Here is an 18,868-nt window from a genome sequence, read left to right on the forward strand (position 1 = left end):
GCAGGATTGAGTTGGATATGCCAGTTACGGCCAGCGTCGTCGACTGTCTTTTTGAGGATTTTAAGAATTGTTTTATTAGATGCCTCAGCTTGGCCATTACCTTGGGGGTAATATGGTGTGGAGAAACGATGGGAAATATGGAAGTGGTCACAGAGTTCACGAACATCCTGATTTTTGAAGGGACGCCCATTATCAGTGATAATGGAATTGGGAATACCATATCGGCAAATGATGTAGTTCAGGATGAAGGTAGCAATTTGTTTCCCAGTGACTTGTGTGAGAGGCACGGCTTCAATCCATTTTGTAAAATACTCTGTGGCTGTGATAATGAATTTATGACCATTAGAAGAAGGAGGGTGAATCTTGCCTATGAGATCGAGTCCCCACTGACAAAAGGGCCAAGGAGACGCAAGTGGTTGTAGTTCTTGTGCTGGTGCATGTATGAGGTCTCCATGAATTTGACATTGCTTACATTTCTTGACAAACTGATATGAGTCTTTTTCCATATTGGGCCAGTAACATCCAGTCCTGATGAGTTTCTTGGCCAAGGTAGGACCACTAGTATGCGGACCACATATCCCTTCATGCACTTCACGTAACGCAATCTGAGCTTCGTCACTTTCTAGACATCTAAGAAGAGTGCCATCTAGACCTCGCCGGTATAGGATATCAGCTAAAATGACATATCGAGAGGATTGGCGAATGAAAGTGCGGCGTTGGTTGTTCGATAGATCGGGAGGTAAGATATTGTTGTGAAGGTATGTGAATATGGAACCATATAACTGGGATTTAGGACCAACAACGCATATTATTTCAGTAGGAGTGATCTCATATGACAGAACCAATAGGTTGTCTACTAGGAACTCATAGCAGGTCTCATTCTGCGGTAGATCAATTAGTGAAGCAATTGTAGCCATGGCATCTACATCGCGATTCTGTTCTCTTGGTATCTGCTCAAAATCTATCTTTATGAAGTGTTGTTTCAGATTATCCACCATTTGTTTATAAGGCAGTAATTTTTCATCTTTTGTTTGGTAATCATCAGTTGCTTGACGGATAACAAGTTGGGAGTCTCCAAAAACACGAAGTTCCTGGATCTTCCATTGAACTGCAATTCGTAATCCTGTTGTTAATGCCTCATATTCCACTATATTGTTGGTGCAAGGAAATGATAAGCGGTATGATTTTGGTATAGAATCGCCTTGAGGAGTTATAAAGAGAATACCAGCTCCTGCCCCATGTTGTGTGTATGAACCATCAAAATATAATTGCCATAGCTTTGCATGTGATATTGTTAGAATGGATTCATCTAGAAATTCTGAATTTAGAGGAGCATCATCTATCATGGGAGCATCTGCTAATTGATCCGCGATTGCTTGTCCTTTTATTGCTTTTCTGTCCACATACTCGATGTCGAATTCACTCAGGATCATTACCCACTTGGCCAGTCGCCCAGTAAGTGTAGCTTTGTTGAGAAGGTATTTTAATGGATCAATTCTTGCAATCAACTTAGTCTTGTGAGTGAGCATATAATGTCATAATTTCTGTGAAGCAAAGACCACAGTGAGACATGCACGCTCGATTGGTGTGTAGTTTAGCTCATATCCCACCAATGTGCGACTGATATAGTATACTACTTTTTCCTTGCCGTCAACTATTTGTTTTGCTAGGAGTGCCCCCAGTGCTGTTGGAGTAGCTGATATGTATAATAATAGTGGTTGATCTGGAACTGGTGGCATCAGAACTGGTGGATTTAGGAGATAGTCTTTGAGCGTCTGAAAAGCTTGTTGACAGTTATAATCCCATTTGAACTTGATATTTTTATGTAGCAGGTGCTGAAAAGGATTACACTTATCTGCAAGTTGTGCTATGAATCTTCGTATAGACTAGAGTCTCCCTTGTAAGGATCGAAGTTGACTGATATTTCTGGGTGGCGGCATGTCCAAGATAGCTTTGACTTTTGCTGGATCCGCTTCAATTCCTCTTTTGGACACGATGAATCCTAGGAGTTTCCCGGAGGTTACTCCAAAGACACATTTCTTGGGGTTTAATCTTACCTTGTACTTTTCCAACTGATCAAAGGCAACTGCAAGTATGTCCAAATGTGTATCTCTGTCTATTGATTTGACCAAGAGATCGTCAACATAATCTTCCACAGTTACATGCATGAGATCATGAAAAATAGTAGTCATTGCTCTTTGATATGTAGCACCTGCATTCTTCAGCCCAAAGGGCATGACATTCCAACAGAAAGTTCCCCACGGACAGGTGAATGATGTTTTATGTTGATCCTCGGGTGCAATTCTTATCTGATTATAGCCAAAGAATCCATCCATTAATGATAGCATTTCATGACCTACTGTGAGATCAACAATCAAGTCAATGTTTGGTAATGGGAAGTCATCCTTTAGACAAGCTTTGTTGATGTCTCTGAAATCTGTACATATTCTGATGCTGTGATCTGGTTTACTGACAGGTACCAAATTGGAGATCCATTCAGGGTAATCAATTGGGCGTATGAATCCGACATCGAGTAATTTCTCAAGCTCTGCTTTGACTAGTAATGCCACCTGTGGATGCATTTTCCTTAATTTCTGTTTCACTAGCTTTGCCCCCGGTTTGACTGTCAGATGATGCATTACCAAATCTAGATCCAGTCCAGGCATATCAGCGTATGACCATGCAAAGTTGATTTGTTGTTCTTTGAAGAAGCTTATGAATTTTGATCTTTCGGACTCTGTTAATGATTGAGCCAGGAATATGTTGTGTGGAACCTCTTCTGTACCAATGTTTGTTTTGATAGTCTCCTCTACCAACATGGATGATTTTTCCTCATATGATGTTGGGAGAATGTCGAGCCTTCCATCTTCGGGTGCCTCAGAGAGGTTTTCGCCCTCAGATACGTCCTTTCTTTTTACTTTTTTGGGGTCAGATAGTGCCACAGTGTGGTTTTCGCCATAAGACCCTTGATTTGTTCTTATTTTCACATTTTTGCGACTGGAAGGTCCGACACCCTCACCAAAATATGCCATGTTGTTGAGTTCTATGATGTATCCTGCTTTGTGGTCCCCAGGGGGAAGATCATCGCGTATGCCAAGATAGTCAATAATAGCTTCGTCATTTTGAAATGTGTCAAATTGTGCTGGTCCTTCATAATCCCAGTCAATGAGTTGGTGGTGAACAAGGGGAAGGCCTTTAATGTTTTCGGAGTTTGTAGGGCTAAGAGTGAAGATGTGGTTATATTCGGGTATATCGAGGCAATCGTCGAGGTCATCGATGGCACTCTCCTCGTCAGTTTTGATTGCGAGCGAGTCCAAATTATCATTACTAGTAGCGCATTCCGGAACAGGTGTCCTCATCCTATGTGATTTCGACCTAGAACCTTGAGACAGAGACTGTGCGGAATCCTTATGGGTTGCTTCTTGACCAACTCTGAACTTGTTATAAAATTCCTCTTCTTCTGTGGGTTCATCTGGCTCTCTGAATGTCTCGATGAGCTCGTAGTCACTGGAGGATTTGTCTGAACCCCATTCCCATTCGTTGGAATCTGTGGAATAGTAATCTTCTTGTTGAACTTTGGCAACTTTGCTTTGCGATGCCTCTTCTGTCCTTTTAGTGTGTGTTTTGGAAGTCAAAAAACCAAGTCCCTTTGAGCGTTCCCTTCTTACAGTCAATTCAGGTTGTAAGGGCTCCATGGCGCCTTCTTTGCGTAACCCGAGAGGGCTTTTTCCATCATACCCGAATCTTTGTAGAATTTTGAAGCCTTTGCCATAGTTCTCACAGGGTATATTAATCTAATCATGTGTGTCCTCTTCAATGTCTTTGTAGAGCATTTTGTATAAGTTTTCCTCTTCTAGTTCACCCCATCTTTGAAAGGTAGTAGGATCCCATTTGAGTATCATGATGGAGATTTTCTTGTTAGGATGTGGCCTCCCATATTCTTTTGGAGAACTCATGACTTGTCGTAAAAACATGGTCTGATTCAAAGTGTATTCTCCCATGCCTTTGTCTTGAAATTTGCCTTTAAGTTCACCTTGTCTTGAGGTCGAAGGTTTCAATGACTCAGGATCAATGTATGCTGAAGGAGTAGCCTCACGATTACTGGGAATGATGGTCTCAGTGTGTGATCTCAAGTTATTGCAATATATGAATGGATTTGGATCACCGTTGACTGTTACCTCGACTCCATTATGAAGAAACTTAATGCATTGATGATATGTTGATGGGACTGCCCTCATTTCATGAATCCAAGGACGTCCTAGCAATATGTTATATGTGAGATCTAGATCTAGGACTTGACAAACCACATCCTTTGTGACTGGCCCAATTCTTAGCGGTAAGGTGACCGTGCCCTTGGACGAGCGCTCTTCATCATCATAGGCCTTGATGGTGATTTGATTTGCAGAATTCACAGCCTTGTCAGAATATCCCAATTGTTTAATGGTGCTCAAGGTACAAATGTTTAGACCTGCTCCTCCATCTATCAGGACTCGCTTTATTCGATGTTTATGTATGAAGGCTTCAACATGTAAAGGTGCATTATGAGGCTGACTTACGGAGGCGTCATCGGCTTCTGTGAACGTAAGGGAATGTGGAATGGAAAGGTATCCCACCATGGCTTGAAACTGGTCCACGTTCAGATCGGTAGGAATGGCAGTGTCTCTCAAGATTTTGTCAAGAATAGCTTTATGAGCGGGGGATATGCGTAGAAGCTCAAGGATGGAGATGAGTGCGGGTGTCTTCCCTAATTGTTCTACAAGGTCGTACTCAGGCTTAGTTGATGAAGGATTGGTATTCTTAGTGGAGGCACCTGGCAATGTAATCTTACCTCGACGGGTTGTAACATGACATTCGGAGGTAGATTCGGACAAAGATCCAACACCTCTTAGGACAATCTTAGGTCACTGAGAATGATTCTCAGGATTTTTGTTCTTGATAGTAATAGTAGAGATATGATTGTCCATTGAGATGTGGTTGATAGTTGAGTCATAGTTGTAAGGTGCTCTAGTATAGTTGGCTTGATCATCTGTGGCTTTACCTTTTCCCTTGTCATGCTTTGAGAATGGTTCCTTAAACATCTCATGTTCTTGATTAGATGAATGTCCCTCAATCTCAATGTCACCTCTATCAATGAGGTCTTGCACAATGTTCTTCAGTCGATGGCAATTACATGTCTTGTGACCCTTGCTCTTATGAAACTCACAATACTCATCATCATTCCACCAATTTGGTTTGACCTTTGGTTCATATGGAGGAAAATCTGGAACTGTGATCACTTTGTTTGCCACAAGCTTTTTGAATACTGATTCAAGTGGTTCTCCCAATGGAGTGTACTTCCTTCGTGGACTAGAAGTTGTTTGAGTATTCACTTGATTGTTTGTAGAACTTGATCCTGAAAAGATGAATTTGGGTCGCACTGTGTTGGCATCAACAACACCATCGTTGACTGTGTTCTTGTTTTTATTCCAAAATCTTGGCTTGTCTTTTCCTTTAAAGTCATCTTTGTTTTCCTTGAATAGCTTGATGACTCCTTGTTCAATTAAGACCTTTTCTATTGCTAAGCCCTTTTCAATAACATCCTTGAAGGTGGACAAACAAGCTTTCCTTAGATCATAGCCAATATCCTTGTTAACGTTTTGAGTGAACATTTCTACCATTTTTTTGGGGGGAATTTCACAAGAGCATCTGCTAGCTAAATTTCTCCATCTTTGTAAAAATGATGCAAAAGATTCTCCTTCCTTTTGCTTAGTATTGCATAGAGTAGTGACTGAGATATCTGTTTCTATGTTGTAGGAGAAATGCTGAATAAATGTCTCTGCTAAGTCACCCCATGACTTAATACTAGGAGGTAATTGAGAGAACCATTCCATAGCTTGATCGCCTAAGCTTTGCGGGAACAACCTCATCAAGTATGTTTCTTCTGCCGCTACCTCTATGCAAGCTGTGAAAAATTGTCTTATGTGTGCCTTGGGGTCTCCTTTCCCTCTATACTTGTCAAATTTTAGCGTCACAAAATGTGCAAGAAACGGAGGCATTGGAATGCTCTTATCAAAGGGATAAGGACATATATCTCTCATAGTGTATGTTGGTTTTGGTGCACTCATGTCCTCCATTTTCTTTTGTAAATCTCTTATTTGTTGCTCCAAATTGCTCTTGGGAGGAGATCTATTTCTTGTAGCATACCCCATGTTTGGGACGCCCATTTGAGGAGGAGTTTGTTGCATGTATGGATGATACTGATCGTAGACATGTCCATATGGAGGTCTATATTGATGCGGCATATATGGAGCACTTGGTATAGCTTCATGTTGAGGAACCCCATATCTATTTTGTGCATATATACCATATTCAATAGGCATTTCATGTTCTATTGTGTTGCCCCCAACTTTGACATGAGGTTTCCTTATGTCCAAATTTTGAGGATGCCTTTGAGTATCCACTTGTTTTGATTGATCCATAGCTGGAGCATGTGATTGAGCATATCTATCTGCATAAGGCTTCCATAATGGTCTTCAAAGGTAAGTATCATATGTTTGAGCTTGTGTATGTGGGATTTCTGGTTTTTGAAGCAAAACTGATGGTGACTCAGGCATCATATTCGGTCCTCTATTTCCTCCACTATTGGGTCTCCTTTGATCCATGTTGGATTGAGTTTGTTGCGAGGGTCGATTTTCCATAAGTTGAGACATGTCAAAGTCATGAGGTATTTTAGCTCCACTTTGTGCCATCATGTGTAAGAAGTATTGTCGATCTCTCCTCATTATCTCTTCAACCAATCTATTGAAATGAGGATTCATTATGGATTCTTCTATATCTGCTGATTGTATTGAAAAGTTGTCCACATTGTCCTTATGTGTAGCATTGTTGTTTGTAGTGTCTGTGTTCTCAACATTTGGATTGTTTCTATAAACCTCCATGTCCGGTAATGTAGTGTGCTCAGGATTGAAGAATAAATCATTGTCATACTCATAAGAACTCATGTTTGTGGACTCTTGAGCTTCTTTAGCTTTTCTCCTAGATTTTTGAAGACGAGTTTCAACCATGAACTAGGTGTTTGACCAAGATGTGAGAGACTAGATGGAAAATGAAAAGAGTATGGAAGACCAAGAGTTGTATGGAGTGTAAATGAATCTTGAGGTGTACTTGCAATGTCCAAAGTGTAAGACCAAGTATGTAAGTAGTAGAGTAGGTGTGACTTCCAAAGAGATGATTGTTTCTCTTGATGAGGTAAGCTGACCTTGACTCTAAGTAAGACCAAATGAGACCCAAAGGTAAGAAACCTTGATGAGGGACCACTTAGCAAAGTGTAGTTGTAGTATGGAGTATGTTGACAAAGTATGATGAGGACAAGCAAGTGACCTTTTGACTCAAGTTTAGACAAGTATGAATGTAAAATGAAATGTGAAGCAATGATGGACTGTATGAGACCCAGAGACAGGTTGAATGCTAGATGAAACCTGAAGAAACAACCTAGGAAGCTCAAGTATTCCGAAACTGATTTCTCTTGTTTGTTGGACTCTGAAATTTTCGTGCAATTTTGAACACAGACGTGACTGTATACTACACAGACGCGGTTTCCTGACACAGACGCTACTCTGTTTAACACAGACGCGATTCTGAGATTTTCCTGTCTATGTTTGTTGGACTGTAAAGTTTTTTTTTTTTGCAATTTTGGACACAGACGCCTCTGTATACCTCACAAACGTGATTTCCAGACACAAACGTGTCTCTGTTCGACACAGATGCTTCTAAAAACACAGACGTTATTCTGCCCTTCACAGACGCGGTTAAAACAGACACAGACGCGTTTCTGTAAACTTCGTGCAATTTTTTCCAATCTGTGAAATTGTTTTGTTGTGACCAAATCTGACTGTTTGACTGTTTTTCGTGACAAGAGGACACAATGTTGATGAAGACTCAATGTTTGCAAGTGTTTAGACTCCAAAATGACTCCAAGAAAAGTGTGTTGTTTGATGTAAAATTGTTTTGCATACACTTGAAAACACAAAAGACACAATGTTTCGTTGTTTGGTCTTGAATGTTTTGAATGTTTAACATAAGTCAAGCACAATTCTTATGGTTGGCTAAGACAATAGTTGTTGATCTCACATGGGGTTTTACCCCCGAGGCTACGCTATTCAGAGCGGATACTTAGATGCTTGACCTCACTGGCTCCACCCTCAGCACTCACTTCTCGGGTCAGCCAAGCATCAGTCCCCATGAAAACTCCCCATGGCGAACTTTGTATCTCTACTAAGAACCGTATGTGTGTGGGCTGCTACCAGAGGTCCGACGTCCTGCCCCAACAACTAGAAGGATTTGGGCCTCTAAAACAAAATGGTGCTAGTAAGGGCATCCGCTCATGTGGCCATACATGCGGCACTTTCAGCTCTGTAAATACAGAAGGCTCCCAGCCGGTAGGGGTTACGCCTTACAACTGATCAAATAAATTTGATCAAACGGGTTTATGGGGAGACATAGTGTCGGTATGAACTAATCAGCACACGTTATTCATAGTTTTCACCATGAATACATTTGATTATAGTGGTTCGGATGAGGTGGGTTTTCCTCGCTACCACTTGGGTCATCCTCTTCTCACTAGTAGTCCTAATGACCACACGGGAAGACAGGCCCTCTAAAGATTAAACAAAAAGAGCCTATTGCTCAAGACACAAAAGACAATGATTCAATTTTAGTGCACCAATGGAAGTGTTTGCTAATCTATGAAAACAAGGCACACAACAAAATTACAAAAACCCTAGCCAAGGCCCTGCAACAAAATTGTTAGTAGTTTGGGTTGTTTCAAATGATAACCCCTTCCTGCAAGCACACAAGTTAGGTAAATTTTAGAAAAACCCAAAAGACTTTGTGAAAAGGGGCCTTCAACAAAAATGTTTTTGCTCCCCAAAGCAAGCTGCACAACTTGATTAGCTAGATCTGCAAGGATTAGTGCAAAAATAAACAAGATCTGAAACCCTAAGCGCGAAATCTGAAAACCCGGATCAAAGAAAAATTGAAAATTTTCAAAACAGTAAACACAGACACTTCTATACCAGACACAGACGCGGGTAGAGACTTCTCAGACGCGGTTATAAAACACAGACGCAGCTTCCGGAAACCTGCAAAATAAATTTTGACAAAAACACAGACGTGATTCCTGATCTCGCAGATGCTTCTGAAACTCAAAGACGCGATCCGAATGCTCGCAGACGTGGGAAATACCTAAAATGCCGTCAGAAAATGTCCGATCTGCAACTTCAAAAATGCAAAATCTGCAACAAAAATGTTAAATGCAAAGGGACAAGAGTCCCACCGGGCGTGCCAAAATGTGTATGGTGAAAATGGATAACAATAATAACAAATATTGAAAGACTAAATGAATCCAACCACAAAACCCTAGCCTAACAATCAACAAAGATCCACCATAACATATGAAGATTACCTAAGACAATGCAAAATAAAACAAAATCACAAAGATTATACCATCACATGTCCAATAGGGTTTTGATCTCCATTCTTCCTATCTCCATTGATCTTGCTTGATATATTTGCTCTCAGATTTTATATGCACAAGAGCTCAACAAAGAACGGAATGTGGTTGCAAGTAGGATCGTAGTGTAGTCAATTGATCAAGTAGTTAGCATGAGTGATTAGAATTGATGATTAGGGTGCATAGAATGATTCGGGTTTGATAGTGAAGAAGACATCTCCTTAAATAGAAGACACAATATGAAATGGAGGGTTAAGATTGAGAGGTGTAAAAGGAGGTCGACTAGGATTAGAGGGTAGGTATAAGAAATAGTAAAATAATGAAATGGGTAGGTAGTGTATGAATTAAGAGATGAATGACATGTGTCATGTGTAGAAAAGGTTAATGAATTAATTAAATAAATAAAGATTTATTTAATTAATAGAAGAAGTAGGATAATTAAATAAATAAGATATTTATTTAATTTAGGAAGAGGATAATTTAAATAAATAAATGTATTTATTTAAATGAGAAATAAGGCTAGAAGAGGATAAATGAATTAATTAAATAAATAAAGATTTATTTAATTAATAGAAGAATTAGGCTTAGATAATTAAATAAATAAAATATTTATTTAATTAGACATGACAATTTTAGGTGTCTACAGTATGTAAACCCCAAAAGGGTGTCTAGAATGTAAAATAGTTCATAGGGTTTTTTATGAAGTTTAGAAGATAAATGCAAAAAACCCCGCTGAGAGGGCTACTAGAATTAGGTCTTCAGTTAGGCCTAAAAGTGCAGTTTGTTTTTAAAACACCAAACCGACAAATGACAAAGCCCTTGAGAAATGATTAGGGTTGGGAATCCATCCAAAACCACCCATCTTTATGTTTTTAGTGTGGGGAACAAAGATCATGTAGTAGAGGGGTTGAGCTCTCAGTGTGAGTGGAGCTTATCCTAGTCTAAGGACCTTGAGAAGGTTGGAGAGGGTAAGTCTTGCAGACCCTTGGAGGGTGTGACGATGTAGAACCATTGGATGGTTCTAGTGTAGCTTTGAGGAGATATCTAGATAAAGTAGCCACAAACTAGTGAGAATCAACTAACTCTACATCATTAGCTCACCATGTAAAAGTAGCTCGTGGCTCACTGATCGATCTATTGATATGGCGTTTACAATATTTTTCTCTTGAAATATAGTACTCATTTGCACTATCTCTAGAAATTTCTACGTACATAGGTGGTGGTGGTATTCTGAAAACCTTCTCAATAGTGTCCACATGAAGATGGATTATCACATCCCCATCATCATTCCTGGTAGTTCTTGTCTCTTTGTCAAAATGATTGGCACAAGCAAGAACAAACTCAAGTTCTAAGGCAACCACTGGAAAGGAAGAACCATGGTGAATTTGGATGTCCAACAGGCACTACATATTTCTATCCTTGGGATCCTTCACCCATTAAACAAACTTTGTCATGTCAACATGCCTTATTTTCGGCTCTTTGATGTGCCCCATGGTAGTGGGAGCTTGGGATGGATAGATCTCATTTTGGTACTTATCATATTTATATTTCATCTTCTTTTGAGAGGAAGATGATGGTAAATCAGTCATTGAACATGAGCCTAGCATGCTACGATGTGTTAACCATTTAGTGGAATTGATTATGTGTTGCATTAATGTTTTGTCATTGATGCCAACACTAGCTATTTGGATGCTTTACTGGCACCCTTCTGGTTCTGGTAGGTTCAGTGGCTTTTTGGTTGATTTGGATCTGGCATGATCCAGTAGGCTCTGATATAGTTTGGTGATTAAATTGGCTTGTTCATGATACTCATGCTCATATTCAGTAAGTTGGTTTTGGTTTGGTGAGCGGTTGTTATCATGTTTGCTTAGAAGCTTGGTTTCTAGTTTCGACGAGGATTTCATCGACAGAGGTTTTGATGAAGATCTTTGATGAATTAAATACATGGTGTTGGTGTAGCTTCTGGTGGAGTTTTAGGATGCTGATGGTGATCATGTTCAAGACTTGGCGAATGGAGGTCATTTTGTAGCGTATGGACCTATACTGGGTCCTAGTTGGTCTAGGTTATGGACAAGTTTAATGAAACGTGTGGATTGGACCTCTTGATGCATTTTTCGGGATGTCTTATGTGTTGGATATTATTTTTTTGGTGTAAGGCCGACATGTTTTGTAATTATGTAATTGATTTATTGTCTGGTGGCTGACCTAATTGTTTATGGTTGAGGATTTGTATATATAGATGTAAGATGTCATTGTAGATCATCATGGTTATGTTAGAGGTCATGGTCAAGGGATGTAATGTGTAAATAATGTAATATCATTTAGGCAGAGGATTTGGTCGATCATTGGAGATTGAATTGGGTTTATGTAAGAGGATTTAGACCCGTGGTATTGAGCTTAACTGGAATTGTACTCAGGCATAGGAGATGCTATCTTTTGTAGTTCAACACTTCTTCGGATTGTAGTCTAGATTTCTATGTAGTGAATGAGACTTCTTTTGTAATGAGCAGTGCGCTCAAGGTTGTTGGCCTTCCTACAAGTGCAGGCCCCTCAATTGTAATTCACATACTTACTATAGAAGTATTATCTGATTGTGGGTAGGCTTCCCACCATGGTTTTTCCCTTTACCAAGTTTTCCACATACAAATCTTGGTGTCATGTGAATGGTATTTGTTCTATGATTATTGTTTATGCTTATTTGGTTTAACTGCTATTCTAGTATTTGTTTTAAGCATTCTGGTATTAATGTTTTGGGTTTCGGTATTAAAGTTTTAATTTCTAATGGTTCTAGTAATCTATGACAACTGATTCACCCCCCCCCCTCTCATTTTTCTTCTAGTTATTTGAATTGTCTAACAATTGGTATCAGAGCTTTGGTTCTCTCTATAGAAAGCTTAACCACTTGAAGAAGATCCTATGGTGAGTAACAGTTCAAGTTCATCTGGAGCTATCTTTTGGAGGGATATTTCAAGTCTTGATGGAACAAATTACATGGTATGGAAGATTCATATGGAGACTCATCTGAGATGTCTTGGCAAGGAGATTTGGGAGATCACATAGAATGGTGTCACACCTTATAATCTGGCATCTGGCAATCCTCCTCTGGAAAACCTAGATAAGGAGCTTGAGAATGATTGTAGAGCAAGAGAATCCCTCTTGTGTGCACTTTCTGATCAACAAATAATGGGATTAACCGAAAAATCATCTAGAAAGGCTATATGGGATAAGTTGGAGATTCTTAATGAAGGTTACCCTGCAATGAAGATAGCAAAACTTGATGGTTATCGGGTGAGATATGAAAACCTAAAGATGGAAGAAGATGAAAGGATTACTGCATTTATGGAAAGGGTAAATGAGATTGCTATGGGAATTCAATGCTGTGGTGGAACTCTAAGTGAAGATGAAATTGTTTCTAAAGTCCTGAGAGCCCTACCAATGGCTTACAAAACAAAGGCTACTTCTATTAATGAGTTGAGAACAATGGCTAATACATCTATGAACAGAGATACCTTCATTGGGAAACTATCTACTTTTGAGCTTGAAGAATTTGGACCTTCTGGAGCTGTGAAGACTGAACCTGCTTTTCATGCATATACATTTGCAACTGGTAAGCAAGATTGGAAAGCTTTATATGCAAAGGAATTGGAAAATATGAAGAGAGAAGATGATGAATTTGAGCAACTTGAAGCACTATTTTCTAGAAGAGTACCTGAAGGACCGGTACGAAGTAGGTATGAAGGAAAAGAACCTTTTAAATATTTTGCATGTAATAAGATTGGTCATTTTGCATCTAGATGTCCTAAAAGGAATTCAATATTTGAAGAAAGAGTTAAAAGATCATTTAAGCCTAATCCTGGATATCAGAATAAGTATAAGTATAGGAAAAATAGAGACAAATCATGCTACATAGCGAATGAGGAAGGCATTACTGATTCTGATGATGAACCAACAAAAGATTATGCTAGTGGTTCCGACAATGGGAAGGAATGAGTGTTCCTGGCTATCAAGGAAGATGATCCGGCACTGGAAGGGAATGTACCTGAAGAGAAGGCATGTATGATCAAAGGAAAAGTAACTATATCATTGGATGGTAAGAACAATACTGACAATGTTTATTGCGTTAAAGGTTTAAGGCATAATCTTTTGAGTGTAGGACATATGGTGGATAATGGATTTCAATTACAGTTCAAGGATGAAAAATGCAAAATCATTAACATAACTAGTTTGGAGATTGCAAATGGTACACAAACAAAAGGTAATATATTTTATTTGAACTCCGGTGAGAAGACATGTTTGATTACACAAATTGATGAAAGTCGGCTATGGCATAAAAGGTTGTGTCGTGTGAATTTTTATTGCATTGTAAAGATCAATTCAACTAAGGTAGTTAGGGATATACCTAAGATTATGAAGCTCTATAATCCGATATGTAAAGAACATCAAATGGGAAAACAAGTCAGAACCTCTTTTAGGAGTATACAAGATAAATCAAATGATGTTCTTGATCTTATTCATACTGATTTGTGTGGCCCTGCTAGAGTTAAAAGTTTTTAAGGTGATATATATTTCATGCTAATCATTGATGACTATTCTAGAATGATGTGGGTTAATTTTTTAAAGGAAAAATCTGAAGCGTTTGAAAACTTTAAAATATTTAAGGCTAAAGTGGACACTGAGATAGGATTGAAGATTAAATGTTTAAGGTCAGATCATGGTGGAGAATTCACATCCAGTGATTTTAATAACTTTTGTGAGAAGCATGGTATAAGAAGACAATTTTCTGATCCCCAGACACCTCATTAGAATGGAGTTGTGTAAAGGAAAAATAGAACTATCTTGGATGCTACTAGAACAATGATGATGGAAGATAGTCTACGTCATATCTACAAGAGAGAAGAAGTGAGCACAATGGTTTATACATTCAATAGAGTACATATCAAAGGAGAAACCAGTAAGACACCTTATGAATTATGGTTTGGCAATTCACCTATAGTTAAGTGTTTCAGAATATTTGGTAGTAAAAGTTAAATCAGGAGAGATGATATCATTGGCAAATTTGATTCTAGATGTGATGAAGGCATATTTCTTGGTTATTCTAATGAAAGCAAGGCATGTAGATGTTATAACAAGAGATTGCAGAGAATTAGATGGGATAAATAAAAGTCAAATCAGAGTTTATGAGAAGGAACTAACAGTGAAAATGATTATATCTGAACCAGTAGCACATTTACAGGAACAGAGAGTTGAACCAGTTATTCTGGTACTATCGGATAATTCTACAGTAACTTAAGATCAGGGAAGAGGAACAAAGAGTCAGAAGATTCCTAGGTATGTAAGATTAAACCATTCAGAAGATCAGATCATTGGGGATAAGAGCAATGGAGTGATGACAAAATGAAGACTGGTAACTAATGAGGCATGTTTAATTTCAAAAGTTGCACAGGTATCAGTAATTGAGGTATGTAAAGATGAATATTGGTTGAAATCTATGGAAGAAGAACTAGATGAGATTGAGAAAAACAGCACATGGACTTTGGTTCCCTGGCCTAAAAATAAGAATGTTATTGGAACTAAATGGTTTTTTAGAAATAAATTGATGAGGATGGTCAAGTTATAAGAAATAAGGCTAGATTGGTTTGTAAAGGATATTCTCGGAAGGAAGGAATTGATTATGGAGAAAATTTTGCACCTATAGCTAGGATTGAAGTTGTAAGATTATTTCTTGCCTATGCTGCATATAAGAACTACAAGGTTTATCAGATGGATGTTAAATGTGCATTTTTGAATGGGGATCTTGATGAGGAATTTTATATTGAGAAACCTGATGGTTTTTCACTATCAAATGATAAATATATGGCTTTCAGGTTAAAGAAATCTTTATATGGATTGAAACAAGCACCTAAAGCTTGGTATGCAAGGTTGGATAAATATCTTTTGAAGTTTGGTTTTACTAAGGGTAGTGCTGACAGTAATTTATATTATAAGATTACTGATGATGATATATTGATTATTGAAGTATTTGTTGATGACATTATTTTTGGAGGTGAAGATAAGTTGTGCATAGAATTTTCTAAGAGTATGGAGAAAGAATTTGAGATGTCTATGATTGGAGAGATGAATTTTTTCTTAGGTTTGTAGATTACTCAGACTGATAAAGGTATTTTTATCCGTAAAACTAACAATGCCAAGGAATTGTTGAAGAAATTTGGTATGGGAGATTCTAAACCAGTAAGTACTCCTATGGTTACAAGTGAGAAATTGACAAGAAAAGATGTTTCTACACCGGTAAATCCTACAAGATACAAATCTATGATTGGAGGTCTGCTTTATTTAACTCAGACTAGGTCTGATATTATGAATGTTGTTTGTATTGTTTCAATATTTCAAAGTGATCCTAGAGAAAATCATGAGAGTGTAGTGAAAAGGATTTTTAGATACTTGCAAGGTACATCAGAATATGGTTTGTGGTATCCTAAGGATGATAATTTTACTTTACGTGCATATACAGATGTTGATTGGGTTGGAGATGTTAATGACCAAAAAAATACTTTCGATGGAGCTTTCTTTCTTGGAAAGAAGTTGGTTTCATGGATCAGCAAGAAACAATCATGTATTTCTTTATCTATTGCTAAAGTTGAGTATGTTGTTGCTGCTACTAACTGTGCACACATGTTTCATGGATGAAGCAAATGTTGAAGGATATAAAGGTGGATTGTGATGCACTGGTAGTTATTCACTGTGATAACTCTGTTGCTATTGATATATCAAAGAATCTGGTATTTCATTCTAAGACAAAGCACATATCTATTAAGTACAACTTCTGGAAGGAAAAGGTGGAAGTAAATGAAGTTAAACTAGTTTAGGTGAACACTAAAGAGAAGATTGTAGATATTTTCACTAAACCTTTTCCCAAGGAATCGTTTGAGTACCTGAGAGACATATTGGGAGTTTATGCCCCTTCGGTAGAGAATTGATTGATGCGGTTTGGCATCAGTCCGATATGCATTATCAGAGATACTTTTCATTCTGGCACTGATGTGGGGATGCTACTGCTTAGGGGTAGTAGTCAGCTTTGTGATTTAGAGGTTTATTTTTTGGCTTTCATATTTTTGTCAGATTTTTGGCATTGATGTCAAAGGGGGAGATATATTGATGTGAAAAAGTAAAACTAAAAAGGGGAGAGATATTAAAAAGAAAAATAAAGGGGGAGAGATATTGATAAGGAGAAAGATATATGTATATTCAGAGCTTTACAGAGATATTATTCAAAGGGGGACTTTGGTCTTTGTTTCAAAACCTCATGGCTACATCTGCTTGTGCGAGATTGTTGGTTGTCTTCCATTGGGGGAGATTTATTTGGCATTTCTTGGTACTTAGATGCTTTTCACATATAGTGTTGTCTTCAATGCCAAAGGAGGAGATTGTTGGTCATTTGGTGGAATTGATTATGTGTTGCATTAATGATTTGTCATTGATGCCAACACTATCTATTTGGATGCTTTACCGACACCCTTCTAGTCATGGTAGGTTGAGTGGTTTCCTGATTGATTTGGATCCGGCATGATCCGGTATAGTTTGGTGATTAAATTGGCTTGTTCATGATACTCATGCTCATATTCAGTAAGTTGGTTTTGATCTGGTGATCAGATGCTATCTTGTTTGCTTAGAAGCTTGGTTTCTAGTTCCGATGAGGGTTTCACCGATACAGATTTTGATGAAGATCTTTGATGAATTACATAAGTGGTGTTGGTGCAGCTTCTGGTGGAGTTTTAGGATGTTGATGGCAATCATGTTAGAGACTTTGAAAATGGAGGTCATTGTTGTAGCGTATGGACCTATACTCGGTCCCGATTGGTCTAGGTTATGGACCAGTTTAATGAAGTGTGTGGATTGGACCTCTCGATGCACTTCTGGGATGTCTTATGTGTTGGATATTAATTGTTTGGTCTAAGGCCTACATGTTTTGTAATTATGTAATTGGTTTATTGTCTGGTGGCCGACCTGATTGTTTATGGTCGAGGATTTGTATATATAGATGTAAGATCTCATTTTAGATCATCATGGTTATGTTAGAGGTCATGGTCAAGGGATGTAATGTGTGAATAATGTAATATCATTCAGGCAGAGGATTTGGTCGAACATTGGAGATTGAATTGGGTTTATGTAAGAGGATTAAGTCATCCGGTAGTGAGCTTAACTGGAACTGTACTTAGGCATAGGAGATTCTATCTTTTGCAGTTCAACACTTCTCCGAATTGTAGTTTGGATTTCTATGTAGTCAGTGAGACTCCTTTTGTGATGAGCAATGTGCTCTAGGTTGTTGGCCTTCCTACAATTGTAGGCCCCTCAATTGTAATTCACATACTTACTGCATAATTATTATCTGATTGTGGGTAGGCTTCCTACCGTGGTTTTTAACTTTACCATGTTTTCCACACACAAATCTTGGTGTCATGTGGATGGTATTTGCTCTATGATTGTTGTTTATGCTTAATTGGTTTAACTTTTATTCCACTTTATGGTTTAAGAATTCTGGTATTAATGTTTTTGGTTTCGGTATTAAAGTTTTAATTGCTAATGGTTCTAGTAATCTATGACAACTAATTAACCCCCCCCCCCCCCCCTCTCAGTTGTCTTTCAGTTATTTGAACTATCTGACACAACAAAGATCTAGAAGTGTGAAAGCAACATCAAGATCAGCCGAATGAAATATATTTCTTCTTTTCAATGGGGAAAAACTCTATCCTACTTGAGAGGAAAATGGTGAATAAATAGGAACACTTGAAACTTGGCTTTTAGCCAATTTCGGATCTTGTGAGACGTGTTATAAGTATGCAAGTGACCTGTAGAACATATTTGTAGTCGGGTTTTTAAAACCTGAATGCAAATAGACTTGCAATAAGAAAAATGAAGGAATGTGTGAAAATGAGATTTTGACATGAGAAAAATGATGAGAATGAAATTTGTGAACAAGGTCAATGAATGCGTATGGATATGAATTGAATTTTTGGAAGACCAACTTCTTTTTAATCACATAGGAATGGGAAAAACCTCTACTTGCAATCAGGTTCTTAAAACTAGAATTGGAAAGATAAGCTTTTGACAACTTTGAAACTTGAAGTTTTGGCAAAAGAAGATTGAATGTTTTCAACCAAAGGGGAAAATCTAACATTTCCATCTTATTTGCAATCGGATTTTAAAAACCCAAATGCAAGTAAAGAGGGAAAAATATGAAGGGAAAGACAATGCAATTCTCAAATTGCATTCAAGACTTGGATAGAATGGGAAGATCTCTCTCAAACCCGAATTGAAACAAGAGCAAAACAAACAACTTAGCATGATCAATCAAGGAAATTCAAAACAATTAAATTAAATAAA

This window comes from Cryptomeria japonica, chromosome 10 (genome assembly GCF_030272615.1).
Source record: "Cryptomeria japonica chromosome 10, Sugi_1.0, whole genome shotgun sequence".
In the NCBI taxonomy this organism is placed as follows: domain Eukaryota; kingdom Viridiplantae; phylum Streptophyta; class Pinopsida; order Cupressales; family Cupressaceae; genus Cryptomeria; species Cryptomeria japonica.